The sequence below is a fragment of the Anolis carolinensis genome, chromosome 1 (assembly GCF_035594765.1).
Source record: "Anolis carolinensis isolate JA03-04 chromosome 1, rAnoCar3.1.pri, whole genome shotgun sequence".
Lineage (NCBI taxonomy): Eukaryota > Metazoa > Chordata > Lepidosauria > Squamata > Dactyloidae > Anolis > Anolis carolinensis.
Genome location: NC_085841.1, coordinates 138,444,449 through 138,462,503, shown reverse-complemented (window position 1 = coordinate 138,462,503; position 18,055 = coordinate 138,444,449). Strand labels below are relative to the sequence as shown.

At 38.7% G+C, this 18,055-nt stretch overlaps 1 long non-coding RNA gene across 1 annotated transcript in view; it reads left to right on the top strand.

Moving 5' to 3' along the window:
* The window catches only part of LOC134299625 (uncharacterized), a 150,617-nt gene that overhangs the window by 53,753 nt on the left and 78,809 nt on the right, over positions 1–18,055 (top strand). The gene's annotated exons all lie outside the window — the stretch shown is intronic.

Here is an 18,055-nt window from a genome sequence, read left to right as displayed (position 1 = left end):
TGTGATGAGCTCGTATAACACTATAGGTTATTGGGCACTGTCCTGAGTTCAAATTGTTGTTTTATATACTTTTGGTTTTATTTTGTATTGTACTGTCTGTTTATTTTGTGTGTTGTGCCAAATGTAAGCCACCCTGAGTCCCTTTGGGGAGATTGAGGTGGGGTACATAAACAAAGTTGTTATTACTAGAGTTATTATAGGAGGGCAAAATGATGGCACCTCCAAATAAGAATTCTACTCCCTTTCCATCCAATGACAAGCAACTTTATCAAGGAAAAATGAACAAAGCAAATATTAGAGTTCTGGATGTGGATAATTTGCAATGCCTCGCTGTTTGCAGCATTAGACAATTGGATACTGAAGAGAATTTCCATTGGAGGCAATGTTTGAATTCCGCTCATGCAACACTTCTACCACAAACTTCATTAAACAGGTGAAGGACGAAGTTCTTCTTCCCAGGACAAAATTTTTGCCTGCTACTCAAGTGTCACCACATTTTAAGGAACTGACCAATCAGGAACAAACATCTAAAACCCAGGAACAAGCCTAGATAAAAAAATTCCATGATTTCTGATCGCAGGGACATATAGACATGCAAAGATCTGGATATTCGGCTAAAAACCGTGATATTCCCACACCTGGAAATCTCACATTTTTTAACTTTTTGCCTTTTGTAGCAATTGCGTTTGGCCAACCTCCTGTTTGCGGCGGAATTTCCTGGGATAACTGAAATTATTTACAGGGATATTAACCCTGGATAATATAGAGGCATGCCTTTCTTTGGTTAATTGCAATGACAATGTGGAAATATTTCAGCAAAATAATTCATGGATTGGAACAAACACTGTTAACAATGTTCCAGCCCTGACAAAAAAAATCTGGAACAAATGCTGTCAAGTTTATTTGGGCTAATAATTCTCATGGACTGTCAACAGGTATGATAATTTTGCCTGTTGCAGTGCCTGAAAGTGATATCTCAGAATTCTGTGCAAAATTCAGGATGTTCATGATGCATGGGTTCCAAGGCACATTCATGATCCCCAGATTTCTTGACAGAGACACCTTTGTGAAAACAGTTCTCTGTATATGCAAATTTTAAAACAATGGATCAAAGGGGTGAGGTGGGTGGGATATACTGTATTTGTATAGAAAACTTTCTGCACTCCTGGTAGGGAATTTTATGTACTCCTGAATGTAATATGTGATCTCTGATACATTCCTGATCTCTTTACACAACTCTTGATTCCCTGCATCTGCCAGAAAGTCAGACAGGCAGACAGCTTTTGTGTTCACAACATTTTGATGTACAGAGATGTGCACCGTTGTTTGCACAATGAAGATTAATAGAAGGCCAAATGTTATATGTGTGGGGAAGCAGAGTACTATTTTCCGCTTAATATTTTTTTCTCTCTCCTTTCTCACAGATGCAATCTTTTGTCACTTTGGTATGAAATAGTGATGCACTTTCAGTAATGTGCTGCTCCTGCGTAATGTTCTCACTCAGTAGGGGAACTCTCAATTGATTATTTATTCTTGGAAAGACCTTGTCACTGCCCCGCAGGTCACTGTCTCTTGAAGAATGGGTGTATAAAGACTATGACACTATACAATGCCTTACAAAGGAGCACAGTCCCTGCAGATAAATTGCCATTTGAATTGTGGAGCAGATAATGGCTTTACAATCTGTGATGGTAGATGTTTTCATAGAATGAATGATACACTTTTATTAGCATTGCTTTTCACCAAACGCTACAGGTCAAACTCTCAGCCTCACACTAAGAGAAGGCAGTTGTAAAGCAGGTAGATTTATCACTTCGGGGATTTTTAGGTATTGTATTACCAGAATAGTGATTCATGCATTGTGAGCCAATTTGCTCTAAGCCAATGGTATAAGAGACATGTCCAGAAAGAAAAATTAAAACAACCAAGAATAATAATGGGTGTCAGACCCCTGCATATATTGAGAGCATGTTGATGATGAGTCTTCGAATAATAGGTTTAATATGCTAGAGGGCATACAATGCCCTCTCTAAAAAGGATTATTTTTAAACATATTTCACATTGTGCTTTTTTTTTTTTTAAAAAAAGACTTGATCCTGCACATTTGCACTTGTCTTTTTTTCTCCAGAGGAGACTTGAGGTCTCTGCTTTGTTGGCTGATAATCATGACTTTGCCATATTTAAATGGAAAAAAGGTCCTATAATTGGATCACCTTATATTTCAAGCTGTCTTGTTTTGTTTTATATTATAACACTAGAACTAATTATTAAAACCGCAGCATCAAACCCAACTTATCAATTGGAGAAAGAATTGGAAACTAGGATGGGTTAATTTTTAAGAAGAAATTTTCAAAAATTAGCATTTGCAATTTGGTGTTAAGTTGACTATGAGTTGATTTTGAGCTTGTGTTCATCTTTCACAGCCATATATAGAATTGGTCTGAATTATGCTGACCTTGGTGTTAAACAGAATGTCAGTGCAAAATCTTATCTGATTCCTTCATGGCCACTTTTTCAAATCTTAGGGCCCATAGACATGAGCCAAATTAGGTGGGGCTTTGTGGTGTCCACATGATGTACAAAGCTGATTCACCCTAGCATCCACTAAGGCCACATGTTACCCAAAATCAGGGGAGGCCTCAAAGATGACCCCAAACTGTGGAGCTCACCTGCGCATTGGGCTGATGTAAACAGTTGGGCAGATTCTGATTCAGAACTATCTGTTGCTGCTTGCAGGGCCACCCTGTTATTCCCTGAGCTTGGGTGCCCAGGGACAGGAGATGGCAGTTACCAATGCCATTGGGTTCTCAGCTTAGCAGCCACCATCAGATGTGAAATTGCTGATTATCATTATTTGCTACATGTAGTGCTGCTGGCTAGAGTGCCAGGGTGATTAAAGTAGAGAAGGAAAAGGGAGTGGGTGATGCCTTCTCTCCCCCCCCTTTCCTGTCCTGACCCCTTCCCACTGCTTGAATGGCTCAGTGCAGTATAGTATAGACACCCGCCAGCCATAAGGCTAAGTCTGTGGCTGGTGGGGAAACTCACCTGGACCTGATCCAGAGTGCTGCACCCTAGATCAGCTCTAGGGTATGTGGCCTTGTAGATGAGCCCCTAGTCTGCTTCAGATTTCCTGATCATGCTCTCCTTTTTGGTTAATGACTGAGTCAATCTATAGGAATTTTTAAACTACTTCATAGTCTTTGTTATTCACTTTATAGTTGTATAAATCATTTGTTGTTATAATGTTTAAGATTTTGTGGGGTTCCGTTCTATTTGAAAATTGAAAATGGGAAAAGGCAACAGTATTTTATTTTCTTCTGATATCAGCCAAGTTTGTGGTACTAAACTATGGTTGCTACCTCTTTCTTCTAAGAGACACGTCTTTAACAGGTTCGTGGGAGGCAGATAGATCATGGTCTTTCCTGTACTAAGTATAGATGTACTATTGAATTTGATCAAGAAAGCATATGGTTGACAATGTCATTTAGATCCATTTTCATGAGAACTAACATAAATAGGATGAAGTAAGCTTGAGGGCACAAAAATGAACATAGTAGCAAGTGAAATTGGTAAATGTATCTGAAAATTCAGCTGGTGTGTATGATTGTTAGGAAAATAAATGCAAAAATTAGAAATTATTCAGTTAGAATATAACTAATAAATATCATCATTATCTTCTTTGAAAATCTTTCTTTAAATTTCCAACAACTTTACTCCATCTCTGAAATCCAAACTGGGAAAGAGTGGAAACATTTCTTGATAAGTGATAGGTTATTTGGCTCACAGGCTGGTTGAACACAGTTGGAAACAGTTGGCTCACAGGTTATATTGTACCGTACCGTGCAGCTATGAGTGAACATAGTTGTGAACCCCTGGGAAATCCAACTGCTGTCTTCTAGCATGCCACTCATGAGAGCTGATCTAATCTGGACAACATGTACATAATAATGGCATATCAAAGAGTATCTAACACCATGTCAGAGATCACATCTTAGAGCTGATTCTCATTATACACCTGTCATTTACAACATGTTCTCATCATAGATTTAAATTGGTTTAATAGAGAATCCCTGTTTGTGGTGAACCAAGGGAATTGTAATTTTCTGATTGGGGGGGGGGGTGAGGATATTCCCCAAAGCTGTCTTGACATTAATCAGAATGCTATTTCTTGCTAATTTACAGTTACCAAGATTATTTTGGGGACAGCTAAGCTACAACAAAATGCCTACATATGTCTTATTCAGATGGGTTTTGGAGCTGCTAGCACTGAATGGCACTGGCAGCATTTCATCGATACATAGTTTAGCTTTCAGTATACTGGATCTCAGTGTGGATTGACAACCTTGATTTGGCAGAGAAAATCCAGTTTAATCCTCCATTGTCCCACTTTTTCAACTTCTTTTCTACTATCGGATTACCCTATTCTCCTTCTATTTTTCCTTTTTGTCTTCAGCTTACTTCCATTGCCACAACTGAGTTCAAACTGCAAAGGTAGTTTGTACTCAATTAGTTTACAGTTCAGTGGAGAAAAGAGGAGGCAGAACATAAGCCCAAGAAAAGCAAATGGTTACTGCCTCTACTAACTTTGTGTTCTTCCTCATTAATATGTTTTACCATCTTGACCCCTGTCTGATGTTGCTTTGCCACACATTTCCCAGCTTTGATCTATGACATATTGAATGAAACACTACTTAACTATATAACTATAGGGGTTTAATCCAATTGTTGATCTCATCTAGAGTAGACCCTTTAAACCAGCTGACACATATGGATCCACATAAGTCAAACCTAGCAAATGAATCCAGGTTTTTAGACATACAATGTCTGCAAGTTCCTCTGTACTTTGCCTTTGTGCAAAAGCAGTTCTCTTCAAATTCCCAAATCATCTGATAGCTTCTTTGACATTTCACAGCTATTCTGTGGTGTTTACAAGTAGAAGAAGAGAAACCCAGCCTCTTGCAGAAGGCAAGGGAAAGCAAAAATGAATTGGAATGACAACAATGGATAAAATTAGTAACAAAACAAACATTATTCTACAGAACAGAACTATTGGAGGTTTAACCGAATTGTGTGAAATTGTAAAGGGAATGGAGTTAATGAAGGTTATTTTAACAAATGAAACAACAAAATACATCAAAAATAAACACCCTTGCATAGTCTTAAAAATAAATCATATTGGCTAAATGGCCAGGTGTTTTTTAGCTACAATTTTATTCCAACACATATGTATAATTCCACAAAAAGATTTTTTAAAATTAATTAACCCAGATGACTCCTGCCATTACTTATAATGCTTATGTATAAAGCACAGTGAAACTCCAAATGTGTTAGAAGTCTAAGGGAAATAACAGGTCTGCATGTAAGGTTAGATGGCAAACAATAGCAGGGTTCAATCAATTTTTAGTATGTGCTGTAATGCAGGGGAGACCACTGCCTTTTTCATTACTTACAATTCATTCCTACCATTTTTGACTGTGAGAGCCTGAAGTCTGAAATGAATATCTTGCTGAGAATATTAACCTGAAATGGTGACAGCAGCAGAAAGTGGAGGGCATAGATTATTTTACTTAATACATTTTTTCCAAAATGAATGAGCTTCAAGACACCTTATGAATTCTCCTCCCTTCATTCCATACATTTATCTAGCTTTCCTCTACCATGAGCATATCACAGATACTTCTTCACCCAATGCTCCATCTGGCATAAAGCAAATTCAAGCTTTACTTTTTAGATTTTTTACTTTGGATACTTTTGAACTGTGGTTAGTAGAACTTGTGGATGCAAAACTCATGAATACAGTAGGCTCCTGTGTTACAAGTTATGTTTATTGACTTTCAAGGAAGCATTTAGGCAGGGAGCTGCCTCTTGTGAAGGTTTAAAAACACTGTAAGAGGCATTCTGGCAGGGTAGGAATGATATCCTGGATACCTGACCATCTTGAAAAAGGGGAAGACCCATTATACATTAAAACTGTGTTTGCTTATTAAATAAGCCACTGAAAGAGGGAAATCAAGGCTGAAAGCCATGCAATGTTTACTGAGGCATGAAACCCAGGAGAAACCCAACCCTGTTACAGAAAGTACATAAATATGGGCCACATCCAAACTACAATGGAAACATGCCAAAAGTCTCATCCAAAGAAGACAGAAGCAATCAAATTAGTCCTTTGCAATTTATTGGGAGTATATGGTCTATAGTAGGCGTGGTCAAACTTTGGCCTTCCAGGTGTTTTGGACATCAACTCCCACAATTCCTAATAGCTGACAGGCTGTTAGGAATTGTGGGAGTTGCTGTCCAAAACACCTAGAGAGCCAAAATTTGCCCACGCCTGATTTACAGGGGCAGAAAGGAAAGCACCCCATTGATTCAACAAGAAAGGGGAGGGTAGCAAATTGCACTGCCTGGAAAAGTTACTTTTTTTGCAAAAACTTAAAAAAAAACACTTGACCATCAAAATCAGTGTCCATGCTGGCTCAATCTGGTAACTTTTTGAAGATCTACATAGATATATATGGGATAGAATTCACCAGAGAATCTCATCAGACATTTTTTTGAAATCTGTCTTCCTCTAGTTTGGTGGATTTGAGAGCAAATATAAAAGAGCCCAGGATGACTCAGAATGTACGCGCTGAAAGTACAGGAAGGAAAGTAACGGTTTTCTTCCGCATTATGTCAGTTTGAGGAAATCTGCTATTATTTATCCTATAGGGAAACAGCATCTCCTCTGTGAGTCTGTTTTAAAGAACAGATGATGAAGAAAAGAAGATTTAGAGAAGCATTTAGAGAAGGGTTTGCTTCCACTTCACTTGCTGCCACTTAATGTCTTCATGTGTTTGTACTCTCTTTGATTCTTATTTAGCTTGTTTATCCTGTTCTGTTTGCCATGTTGGTTGGGACCTGGCATGCTCAACACACTTTTTATTGCTAAATTGTTATTGTAGCATGAGAAACTAAGTTGGCAAAGATAGAACACATGCTTTGCACACATAGTCTGAGATCATAAATAAATAAATGTTTTGCAAAAAAATGAATTTAAAAAAGTAACTTCACTGCATAAAGAGAAAAGTTTTGAAATTCTCTGTTATGCATGTAACAATGAAATAAGTTAAGATCTGCATCAGTAGGAAGCAGTGTGTTTTTATGTTTTGTTGAAAGCTTCCATGGTCAGAATCACTGGGTTGCTGTGAGTTTTTTTGGCTGTATCACCATGTTCCAATAGCATTCTCTCCTGATGTTTCACCTGTATCTGTGGCAACCTCTGAGGATGTTTTCTGCAGGCAAAATGTCAGGAGAGAATGCTACTGGAACATGGCCATGCAGCCCAAAAAACTCACAGCAACCCAGTGTATTTTTACTTTATCTTTGGAATACTTGGTAGATAAATGAAGCACAGATCTATTCCTATGCAGGGAAAATTCTCTATTCAGCCCTACTTAGCCAGAACAGGATGTTGAAAATGGTTTGGAAGTGGTACCAATGTTTTAACTTTAAATTTAAATTTTCATAAATGGCAAGCAGATTTTTCAGGTACTTGTACTATTTAATATTTATTATATTTATTTATATGTCTCTTAATAGAGACTCAAGGTGGCTATTTCAAAAAATCTGTTTGACCAGAGATAATAAGCCGAAGAAACTATGAATGTATGCCCAACCATGCTGCTCTCAGTAATTTTTAATGCCCTTTAAATGATTGTCTGTCTCTATTTTAAGGCATATTAAGAAATCATTGTTGCTTCTCACTGTCTCTCTTCTTGTAATTGCTGGCTAGACATTGTATTAAGGAAGTACTATAATCTAATTTTTCTTAGTAGTTGGGTACTCCAAAGCACATGTAAATTGGCCCAGAAATGTAAGACAACAGCAGTAATTCAGCAATAATTGCTAGTTTTGAAGTCAGCACTTTACATATCCCGTGAATATCCATTATTCATACCAATTCTGTGGTACATTTATACTATTTTATTGTTATTCGGCTCAGTTATGAAAAAATAAAGATAGCTCAGTCTTTGTTTACCTGGAAGAGAACAGTAATGTGCTTGAGTTTTCTGTTCTACTCTATAACCTGACATTACAACTTTGCAGCTTCCTTGGAAGTGGCTACTGTCCCATCAGGTCATCACTTGTATGAATGAAATATCAGAGATCTTGCAACACTGACCTCAAACACTGTATGTTGGCTGTCTTTACATGGCCAATTGTGAGTTGAGTACTTAGTTATACAACACTCAGCTAATGTTGAACTAATGACCTCATCACAAGAGGAAATTTCAGCATCCTAAGATGTTTCTGCTCCAGACCACCCATCACACGACATAGCCTCCCTTTCAGTGGGGCTCTGTGGCTCAGTTGGAGTGGCAGCATCCTACAACACTGTGCCACCAACACAGGAGCTTTTCCGTGTTCCATTAGGAACAATGGGACGACCACGGAGGGAAGTCGCACAGTGACACTTCTCCACATATGATGAGGAAACATCAGCTACCAGCGATGCAGGGCGCCAGGATTGCCCCACTGCCCCCAATTCACCATGGAGGCTGGCAAATAGATCTGGAGGACCTCATCAATGTGAGGTGGCAAGAGTCTGTGTCAGATTTGACATATCCTAAATCAAACAGAGCTCATATGAATAGAATTGGGAGATCTGTGGAAGGATGTGGGGCTCTCCCAAAGTACAGTGAAGCTAAATCTCAATGCTCTCAGATCTCTAGCATGCAATCATTGTGAATACGGTGGCTCTCCAAATCCAGTCCTTTGAGGGTGGAATCTTGTAGTAATATATCGGGAAACTAATCCAACATTTAATTATCTTGGTAGTTTTTTCCCTTGCTAAATGTAGAAATGTTAAAAGTGTTCTGTTGATGCTATGAGATCTGGGAAAGTGTAGCATTGGGTTTCTGGCTAGAAAATGCTAAATGTATTCCAAATCACTCATTTGTGAATCTGAACTGAATCTTGTGCTTGTCCTTACAAACCAGAGAAATATAATTTGCAGAGATGTTTGTAGTGTTTGTCTTTCATAACCAAAGAATGCTATGCCTTTTGGTTTATTTCTTGCAAACTGTAGTCAAGGAATAAATATATTATACAAGTCACAACTGGGTGATTTATACCCAATTTCATAATTCAATTCATATTTTGTTGGCAATATATATCCTCATAAAATATATTTCAACCAAATGACAACACTCAATAGCACAATGACATCTGAATATTTAGTATAATGGTTCTCAACCTTCTTTTTAAAATGTTGCCCATTTCATATAGTAGATTGATAGAAGTATGCTCAATTGAGCATGATCAGGTATTCAGTCACATATCAAGCCTTACATCCTCTTCTTTGTAAAGTGTTTTCATATGAGTCTCAAATATTTATTTTTGACATAAAGACTTTCTATTCTATCTCAGCATCCATGCAATATGTTCAGCTATATCCTGTACAAAGATAAAAGTTGTGTCCTCAGTTCTTCTCCCAACCCTGCTGTCAATCAAACAGATGTTGTGGGGGAAGTGGGTGGCTGAATTTTGTCCCTGCCATGCACCTTTCTTGCTACTCTAACTGATTGTTGCAATGACATATTTGCCAACAGGGATAGAAGTTCACAGTTCCAGCTATTGTGAAAGCATACCCACACTCTTCAATTTGTGTAACAAGGTGGAAAGTCTCCAGCTATGATTGGCATGAAATGAACTATGTGACAATTTCAAGACCGCCCTAAATATACCCATCTGATTCTGGGGCAATTTTTAATTTTTGTATACAAGAGGTTAACAGCCAAGTTCCATCCTTTCAGCCAAAGTGCGTATGTGGTTGGCAGTGAAAAAGGAGGATTATGTGCAGTCTCCATATTGAGGCTGAAATAGGTACTGAGTAGTAGCTCTTTTCTATCCTCCGCCCCAAATCCCTCTGAAAATTCGAGTTGATCTGTCATTAGGTGGTGAAGATTTATGATTCAAGGCATTTTTGTCAGATTTGCTCACAAAACTGTCTTGTTATGTAGCTCCCAATCTGCTTCAATGACTTTCAGTCAAATCTCATTATTCTCAAAAGTGTATTCATTTATTTCACACATATTGCTTCTCATTCATCTGTTTGGAAAAAAGATGCCAATCCTTTAAAAAAAGGAAATAATTTTTTATTATTCAATATGTTTAAGTAGGGGCAATTCCCTCTGGTACATGCTCTATTTGTCTCACTTTAATACGATGTGCATCATGACAGTTGTCAAAATCTCCTTCAGTCAGGTCTCATCAGTGTAGTTAGGGTTATTCAGCTGGATCTATTGTATGAGCCACTTAGTTCAAAAAGAAACATGGTGTTTTACTAATTATCAAGCCATAGGCTTTTTGGATGAGGAAGAAGCCAAATGTGGTATGAAGAAATAAATAAAAATATACTAGCTGCTGAAGATTTGTACAGTTATTTCAAGAGGCAACGAACTTTCAAGGGAGCAACATAATGGATTGAGCAGTCGTGCGTTATTTCCTGGAGTATGGACTGGTTTGAGCTTCTTGTGGTCCAAGACACTCTCAGAATTTTTCTCCAACCCCACAGTTCAAAAGTATCTTTCTTCCTTTGCTCAGCCTTCCTTATGGTCCAGCTCTCGCATCCATAGGTTACTATGGGGAATACCATTGCTTTGACTATGCGGACCTTCATTGCCAGTGTGATGTCTCTATATTTCACTATTTTATCGAGGTTGGTCATTGCTCTCCTCCCAAGAAGTAAACATCTTCCGATTTCCTGGTTGCAGTCTGCATCTGCAGTAATCTTTGCACCTAGAAATACAAAGTCTTTCACTGCCTCCACATTTTCTCTCTCTGTTTGCCAGTTATCAATCAGTCTGGTTGTCATAATCTTGGTTTTTTATATTTAACTATAACCTAGCTTTTGCACTTTCTTCTTTCACCTTGGTTATAAGACTCCTCAGCTCTTCCTCACTTTCAGCCATCAAAGTGGTATCATCTACATATCTAAGGTTGTTAGTTTCTTCCAGTAATTATAACTCCAGCCTTGGATTTGTCAAGCATTGATAGCAATGCCAGTTACAGAAAAAACAACATAATTTTGAGGCATGTTATGTTCTTTCATCTAGTTTTATAGCAATTTCACCCTGGCTGTTCCCCACACAATTCCCTCCTACTAGTCAGCAGCCATTGTGAACAACATGGCTCTGTTCTTTTGTCACCCAGGAAGCATTTGGCTAATGTCCCCAATCCTTCCTGTAAGTGATGACAGGCAGAAACAGATTTCTTTTGCAATCCCTCCTCACAGTGGAAATCACACATACATGGAGCTGTCAGAAGGCTATTTCCCAAATTACAAGGGAACAGACCCCGATTGATCATAGTGCCCGCTAACCAGTCATTGGGGATAGGGAGATTTTCACAGTCCCTACGTATCCCCTAAACAAAAGGATACATACAAATCATGAACATGGTAATTCTCAGTTATGTATTTCTAGTTAGTAGGATCTGGAAAACAAGTTTTACTGAACATATGTTTTAACGAATTGTAGCCCACTTCATCAAATGCAATACACTCTTTAATTGGCCTACATATGTGCAGTAGCAATCCGAGGTATACAGGGTAGTGTATGTGTGTGTGTCTCTTAATGAGTGCGCATAGATTGGAAAAGGAGTTTCATTTCCCTTTCCAGTGTTGTGTAACTAATCTAAAGTGTTGAAAAGAACTCCAGATAGTACCAGTCATTTCTTCTCTGAGCTGTCAAAATTGTCACATCTCTTTCTGCTAAGCAGAAATGCTGAAATTTGACCTGCATTTCAAAAAATATTAAGAAAAATCTGAAAAAGAACTTCCTACAAGTAGGGATTCAAAGTGCACCTCAGATCAACACCTCCCCTACAACCAAAATATTCCACAGTCAAGCAACTGAAAAAACATTCAATACTAGGAAGATATCAACAAAATGTAGCAGTACTCAATATTTTTATTCAAAGCTTCAGCTAGTCATTCTATTCCCACTCCTATCCATTCCTGCTTTCCTCCTTATAGCAAACCTGTATTCCCTCATTACCTCTTATTAGAATTATCAAAGAAGGTCTAGAAGTGCATTGTTCAAATCTGCTTTGGATCATCTGCTTTGATCATCTGGATTATATGGCAGTGTAGAAGGGGCCTCAGAGCACAGTCACTGCTCCACTGACATGTTAGATACTACATGCTACTACTATATTTATGTGTCTTTCCATTCGCTTATGGGCATATGTTCCTTATTCCCAAAAGAGAACCCTCTGATAGGGCTTACAAAGTCATATTTATGCCCCCTGATTGGATCCATTAAAGGGACAACTTAGTGTGTTTGTTTCCTATTCTATTCAGCTCCAACTTTGTGGGATCACAATGAGACACTTGTCTTTTATTTACATGCCCTTGTCTTCATAAGATCACAAAAAAGTTTTAGGTCTTTTGCCATTTATGTAGTAGCACCCCTCCTTGGAAGTTTTGGTTTTCTTGGCCACTTCCCACCTGACTTTTAGAGTTTGGGCTCAGAACTTCTAGTTCAGTGCTGTAAAATATTAACTGAGGCAAATTTGGCTGCTAAATTTCAAACATTGTGGGGATCTCTGCTGCTCTTTTGAAATGTCATTTGGACACTGAAACCTATTTTGCAATTTTTTTGTTTGTGTTAGGTTTTCTGTAAGGTGTTTCAGGAACCCTGTGGGCAAATAAGGAAAGGTATGCAATTTGGAAGAAATTAATAAAGCTCAATCTCCTTCCCTTTCCCCCCTCTTCTAATAATGCTAATATGAAGTAGAATAAGAATAACTTGCTTCTCTGCCTAGAGCAACTTAGAGAAAAGTAGAAAAACAAAAAAAAAACCATAGGAAAGAACAAAGAAACTAACAGTATTAAAAGAACCCACGGAATTATAAACAGCCAGGAATGAGGCAGTTAAAATAAGAAAAGCAAAGCTGTATTTTAAAATCTCTACCAAGGAGATAGTTCCTTTGGCTACCCTAAATTCCTCTAGATTCTTGGTTGCAGTCTATTAAGATGGACTCTAGATGCTGCCACCCAAATGGTAACCTTTCCAAGTACTGACACTTCTACAAATCTGTCTAATCTCACAGCCAGGAGAACTGAAAGAGGAGAGACAACGCATGCCTTTATAAACAAGCCTATAAGGATTATTATGTTCAAACTATATTTAGTAGCTGCTTGTTCATACAGGTGTATAATTTGTGACATAACCCCTCTAAAGAAAAAACGAGGAAAAAGATTCTTCCTGTTTCCTTTTATTTTGCAAATGGTCTCTCTGCATGGAACCAATTCTTCTTTATTCATCACAAGTGACGACTAGGTGAGTGACTACGGACTCATCTACACTGGCCATTTAATGTAGTTTTAAGTTACCTTCAAATTGCGGCAACCAGACAACAAACTCCCACAAAAGCCCTTAATGTGTGTGGGTGATCTGTGGTTTATTCATCCCCATCTGAGCCTCAAATTGGTCCTACAATTTCCTTTGTAATCATCTGTATAGTGAAACCACTTTCTTCAATGTTGATTCGAAACTGCTTTATGTGGTCAGTGTAGCCCTATACATAAAAGTGGTGGTGGTGGTGGGGGGGGGAGGGTAGATAATCTCATTCAAATCCAGGAGGGATTGTGTGACTCTGAGGACCGTGAAAACACTGAAATATAAAAACTGTCAAAAGAAATGACTATTTGATAGAACACTTTTGCTTCCCTGTCACTGTGTAGTCTGTCTCAAAATTATTTTGACATTGCCACTGTGGATTTATTGCCACCCTTGATTTATATAAAACAGTGGTACAATAAATGCTGCAGAATGGATGAAAATGCTCTTTGCTAATTAGAAACAAAACGTGTGCGTAGATTGCTGTTACTGTCTTATGTCTGTGTATAATTTCTTATGGAAGTGGCTGAACTTTTGTGTTTACTGTGCAGTATCCACACTTAGTTCAAGCTGGCCACAAAAGCAGGACTGCAGGTGCACTGCTTATAGCATATGCAGATGTGTATTCTCTGCTGGTGCTGAGAAATTGTTGCTGAAATTGAAATCCTTTGGCTGTGCATCCCATTGCTCAATCTGTTGTGTAAAGCTGCAACTCAACAGAATGGTAGCATAACACAATTGATATGAAACAGAGAAGGGGGGATCGAGATAGTATCAGATGTAAGCCTAACTGATTTGTTTTGGCATTAGCTTTTGTACCCTTCTTCAGATGCATTGAAATCATACCATTTTCAAGCTGTGAGTACTAAAGCACATTATATCACTAGGGTATGAGCTCATGCTAAAAGAAATACATTATTGTATATATTCTCATGTATAATTCTAGAATTTTAATGAACAAAATGACCCCCAAAACTGGGCCGACTTATCCATTGGTAAATGGAAGTACAGTACCTTAATTCTTATTTTTTTTAAAAGGAACCATCCTCTTCTCTAAGTAGCATTAATATATCCCAGAAGTAACCAAAAAAAACACTCACTTCCTTTCTCCATTGCAGTGCCACTTTCATCCTTTTTGAATTCCTGGGTGGGAAAATGGTGGTGGCCATAGGCAGCTGGCCCCTGAGGTGGCATTTACCCCTTCTCTATAAAATTACCCGTAACCTGTCAATTGGTCATATTAAAATCCAGAATTTTGGCACAAAACCATGGCCTTGCCTAATACCGAGATTGACTTTTGCAGGAGTGTATATGGTAATCTTTTTATTGTAACTAGACTCCTTCTCCCCACACTTTCATTTTTATAATAAAATAATTGAACATAGCTATTTCTTTGAAAACACGCACAATGTATAACTTCGCATGTAAGTATTTATGTTATGCAGTCTTGATGTTAGAGCCTGTCCTGTCTCTGAAAATGATACAATTTCAGGTTGAAAATATTGGTTCTATATCCAGTTCATTGCCTGCACTGAAACCAACTTCTAACCGAGAATCTTTGCTCATGTGATTGAATACACGTACATTGCATGGATATATCCATGTTGGATTTTTGGTTGTGTGTATATGAAATGTAAATCAAGTGTTTATGCTGTTTTGCAAGTGTGTGTTTCAGCAATGAAACAGTTAACAGCAGGCCAGTTTGACTGACAGCCTGCTGTGACTTATGAGACATGATTTCCGGCCTTGGAGGTCGGAACTTCCTTCGGACTAAGGAATGTGCTTTCTTATCTCTGTTGTACTGTGTGAGACGAGACGAGCAGAAGAATGCCGGCTTCTAGCGATGGGCTTTGCTGTTTGTAAATATCTTTGTAATTATTAAATAGATGTTTGAACTTCAGACTTCAGATGTCTTTGAGTTCACCAATTTGTCAGGGTGCTGGTCCAGAGCTACTGATTGATGGTGTTTGAAGAAACCCACCAACGCACACCCTGGCTCTGCATCCTGACAATCCAAACATGAAGGAAGTTTCCCCATTCAAGACTATTGTCCTCCACGGGAGGAGACTGACAGAATAAGAAAAGTCTCACATGATCCCCAGTTCATGAGTTGCTTCAACTTGCTCTTTGAATGAGCAAATAAGGAACAAACTATGTGTTGCACCCCAAGGCAGCGCGAGCACTTGAAAACCAGGCAGGAGCCAATATAACACACAAGCTGTTTATTGAAGCAGAGTAAATATATAGGTCTATGCGCATTTAAGGTGGAAAGTCAAAGTAAGAAATAGTCCGTTATATATAGTCTACTGCAATTCAGAAAGAGTTTATCAATGTCCAATTTGTAATCCATAAGTGAAGCTCGATAGCTTCCCTTAGATATCAAAGTTTGTCCATAAAACAGTAGCGGAAAACAAAGTACTGCAAATCCGCTTGAAAAGTCCCGTAGCAAAGTCAAAGAAGCAAGGTAAACAAAGCAGAGTCAATCTCGATCCAGGAACAAGAAAGTCGCGGTAACAAGGCAAGGTGTACTCGGCTCGGCACGGCTCTCCTGAAACTGGAAACTCGGCACAGATTCAGAAGACAAGGCAGGGAGCTGGAAACTGGAACCTCTTCTGAGGAAAGGCAAAGTTGACACCACAATGAAAATACAGTGCAGAGTACTTTTAACAGAATCCCAAGTCTGTAAGATTTAGGGAGTACAGGACCCCCGAAAGTTCTTATGGGAAAACTAATCGTTATCTAGTTTGAGAGTGAGTCTTTGACTTCTTAACAGTTCTTGTTTTCTACTTCTATCTTTGGTAACAAAATCTCTCCAATTAAAACTTCCATTCTCCCCCAAGTCTGTACCATTTGGTGCGGTTAATGCTGGAGAGAATTCGGAATGTTTGCCAATTAGTGGATCTATGATATCAGTCACCTGCAAGGCCATGGAGCTTGAGTTCTGAGCAGTAATGTCTTTGAATTCCGCCGCCTCATCTGTTTCTGACTCCAACTCTCGATGTAACCTGGGCCATGATGGCTGAGCCACAACACTATGTTTTCTAGGATTTTCTTACATTTCCCAAGCAAAACATGAACATAAGTGTAGGACATGCCTGCACTGGCTACATGTCTGAAATGATCCAGAAGTCACTCCTGGGAATCAAGATGATGCCCAGGGGCCCCTGGCCTCTAATGCGAGGTAAAAACAGTTGCATTCAATTTCATTTCACATTAAGAAAAGTTGGGGAGAGTTGTTTAATCACTGCACAGAGTGCTATTGCCAGGCACCTTTGCTGATGTCAGTAGAGAGAAGGAGGATTGCCCCCTTCCTTCCTTTCTCCCAACTCCAAGCCATAGGAGCAGAAAGTTCCCAATCATAGTCAGGAGCTCCCGGGCAGTTGATGACTGCCACTGCGGCAACAAAAAATGACAAATGCTCCAATTCCAAGAGTTTTAATTTTAACAAACATGAATTTATCCATTTTAGCCCTTTTCAGATGAATATAGTTGGACTCCTTCTGACACAGCATTTTCCTCATTTGATCCTGGGCTTCTTAGGATAGTACAACCTATGCAATGAAAATCAACAACTGAAAACTAGCAATTTTAGTGGAGCCAAAATGGGTTCAGCTCAATTGGATGGTCGGGACCACACTCCCACCACTGCAGTGGTTCAGCAGAAAGGAATAAAGGCCTGGGCAGAATCCAGGACTAGACTGAAGCAGTAATGCTTTGGACTAGTGCTGGATTTTGTGATCTGTGTAGTTGGTTTTGTACTTTCTTAAGAGCCAAATTTTTGACTGTTGGTATGTCTCTATCCAATTCGTCATTGAAATCAGTATCCATTGAATCTATGGAAGATACTCTGCTAAATGAGATATTCTAGGAAATATGAAATTTCACACATTTCACCAGCACCTGTCTGGACCAGATACTTAGTATGCCCTCGAACTGTGTTTCTCTGGAGAAGGTGTGAATGGAGACAAACAGTGTTGCATCTGCCTAATATATACGTTATTTGCACATTAAACACATGAAATGTATGCACTTTCAACACATTGTTTTGAATTTGTTCCTGGCCCACAAACAGATGGGTCAGGAACAACTGCAGTGACTTACAAACAATAAGGAAGGAATAGTTGGGAAAATTACCTTCAATTTTTTATTCAGCCTGTGAAGGGGGATTTTTCGCACCTCATCTGCCTCAGCACTGCTGGATTCTATAGGATCAAATTCTGGAGCTGTAAGGCAATGTAATGATTTGAAGGGTGGTAGTGATTAAATTCTGGACCAGATGCCTAATTCTACCTAGAAAGAAAATCTGATGCAGATTGAACATGTCAAATTGTATGTCTCTTTCAGGGCACATTGCAGATGGCTGTTTTCCTTTTATAATGCTTTTGTGCTCAGCAGCAGTGTGTGAGTAACTCGAGACTTTTACAGTGCTTTGTCCTTGTTTTTCACCTCCTTTTGTTTCTCCCTTTCTTGAATATTTTGTTCCTCCATTGTCTACTTCATTAAAACTCTCTTAAGCATGACACAATGTCTGATTGACCTTGTCACATTTAATTGGATACTTCAAAGGGCCCTACCTCTGCAGGGGCTAAAGTCAGTCAAAGCTTCCTCTGCTTTTCTATTTTTGGAAAGAGGAACTCACCTTCACCTGCTTAAGACACAGTGGATCTATA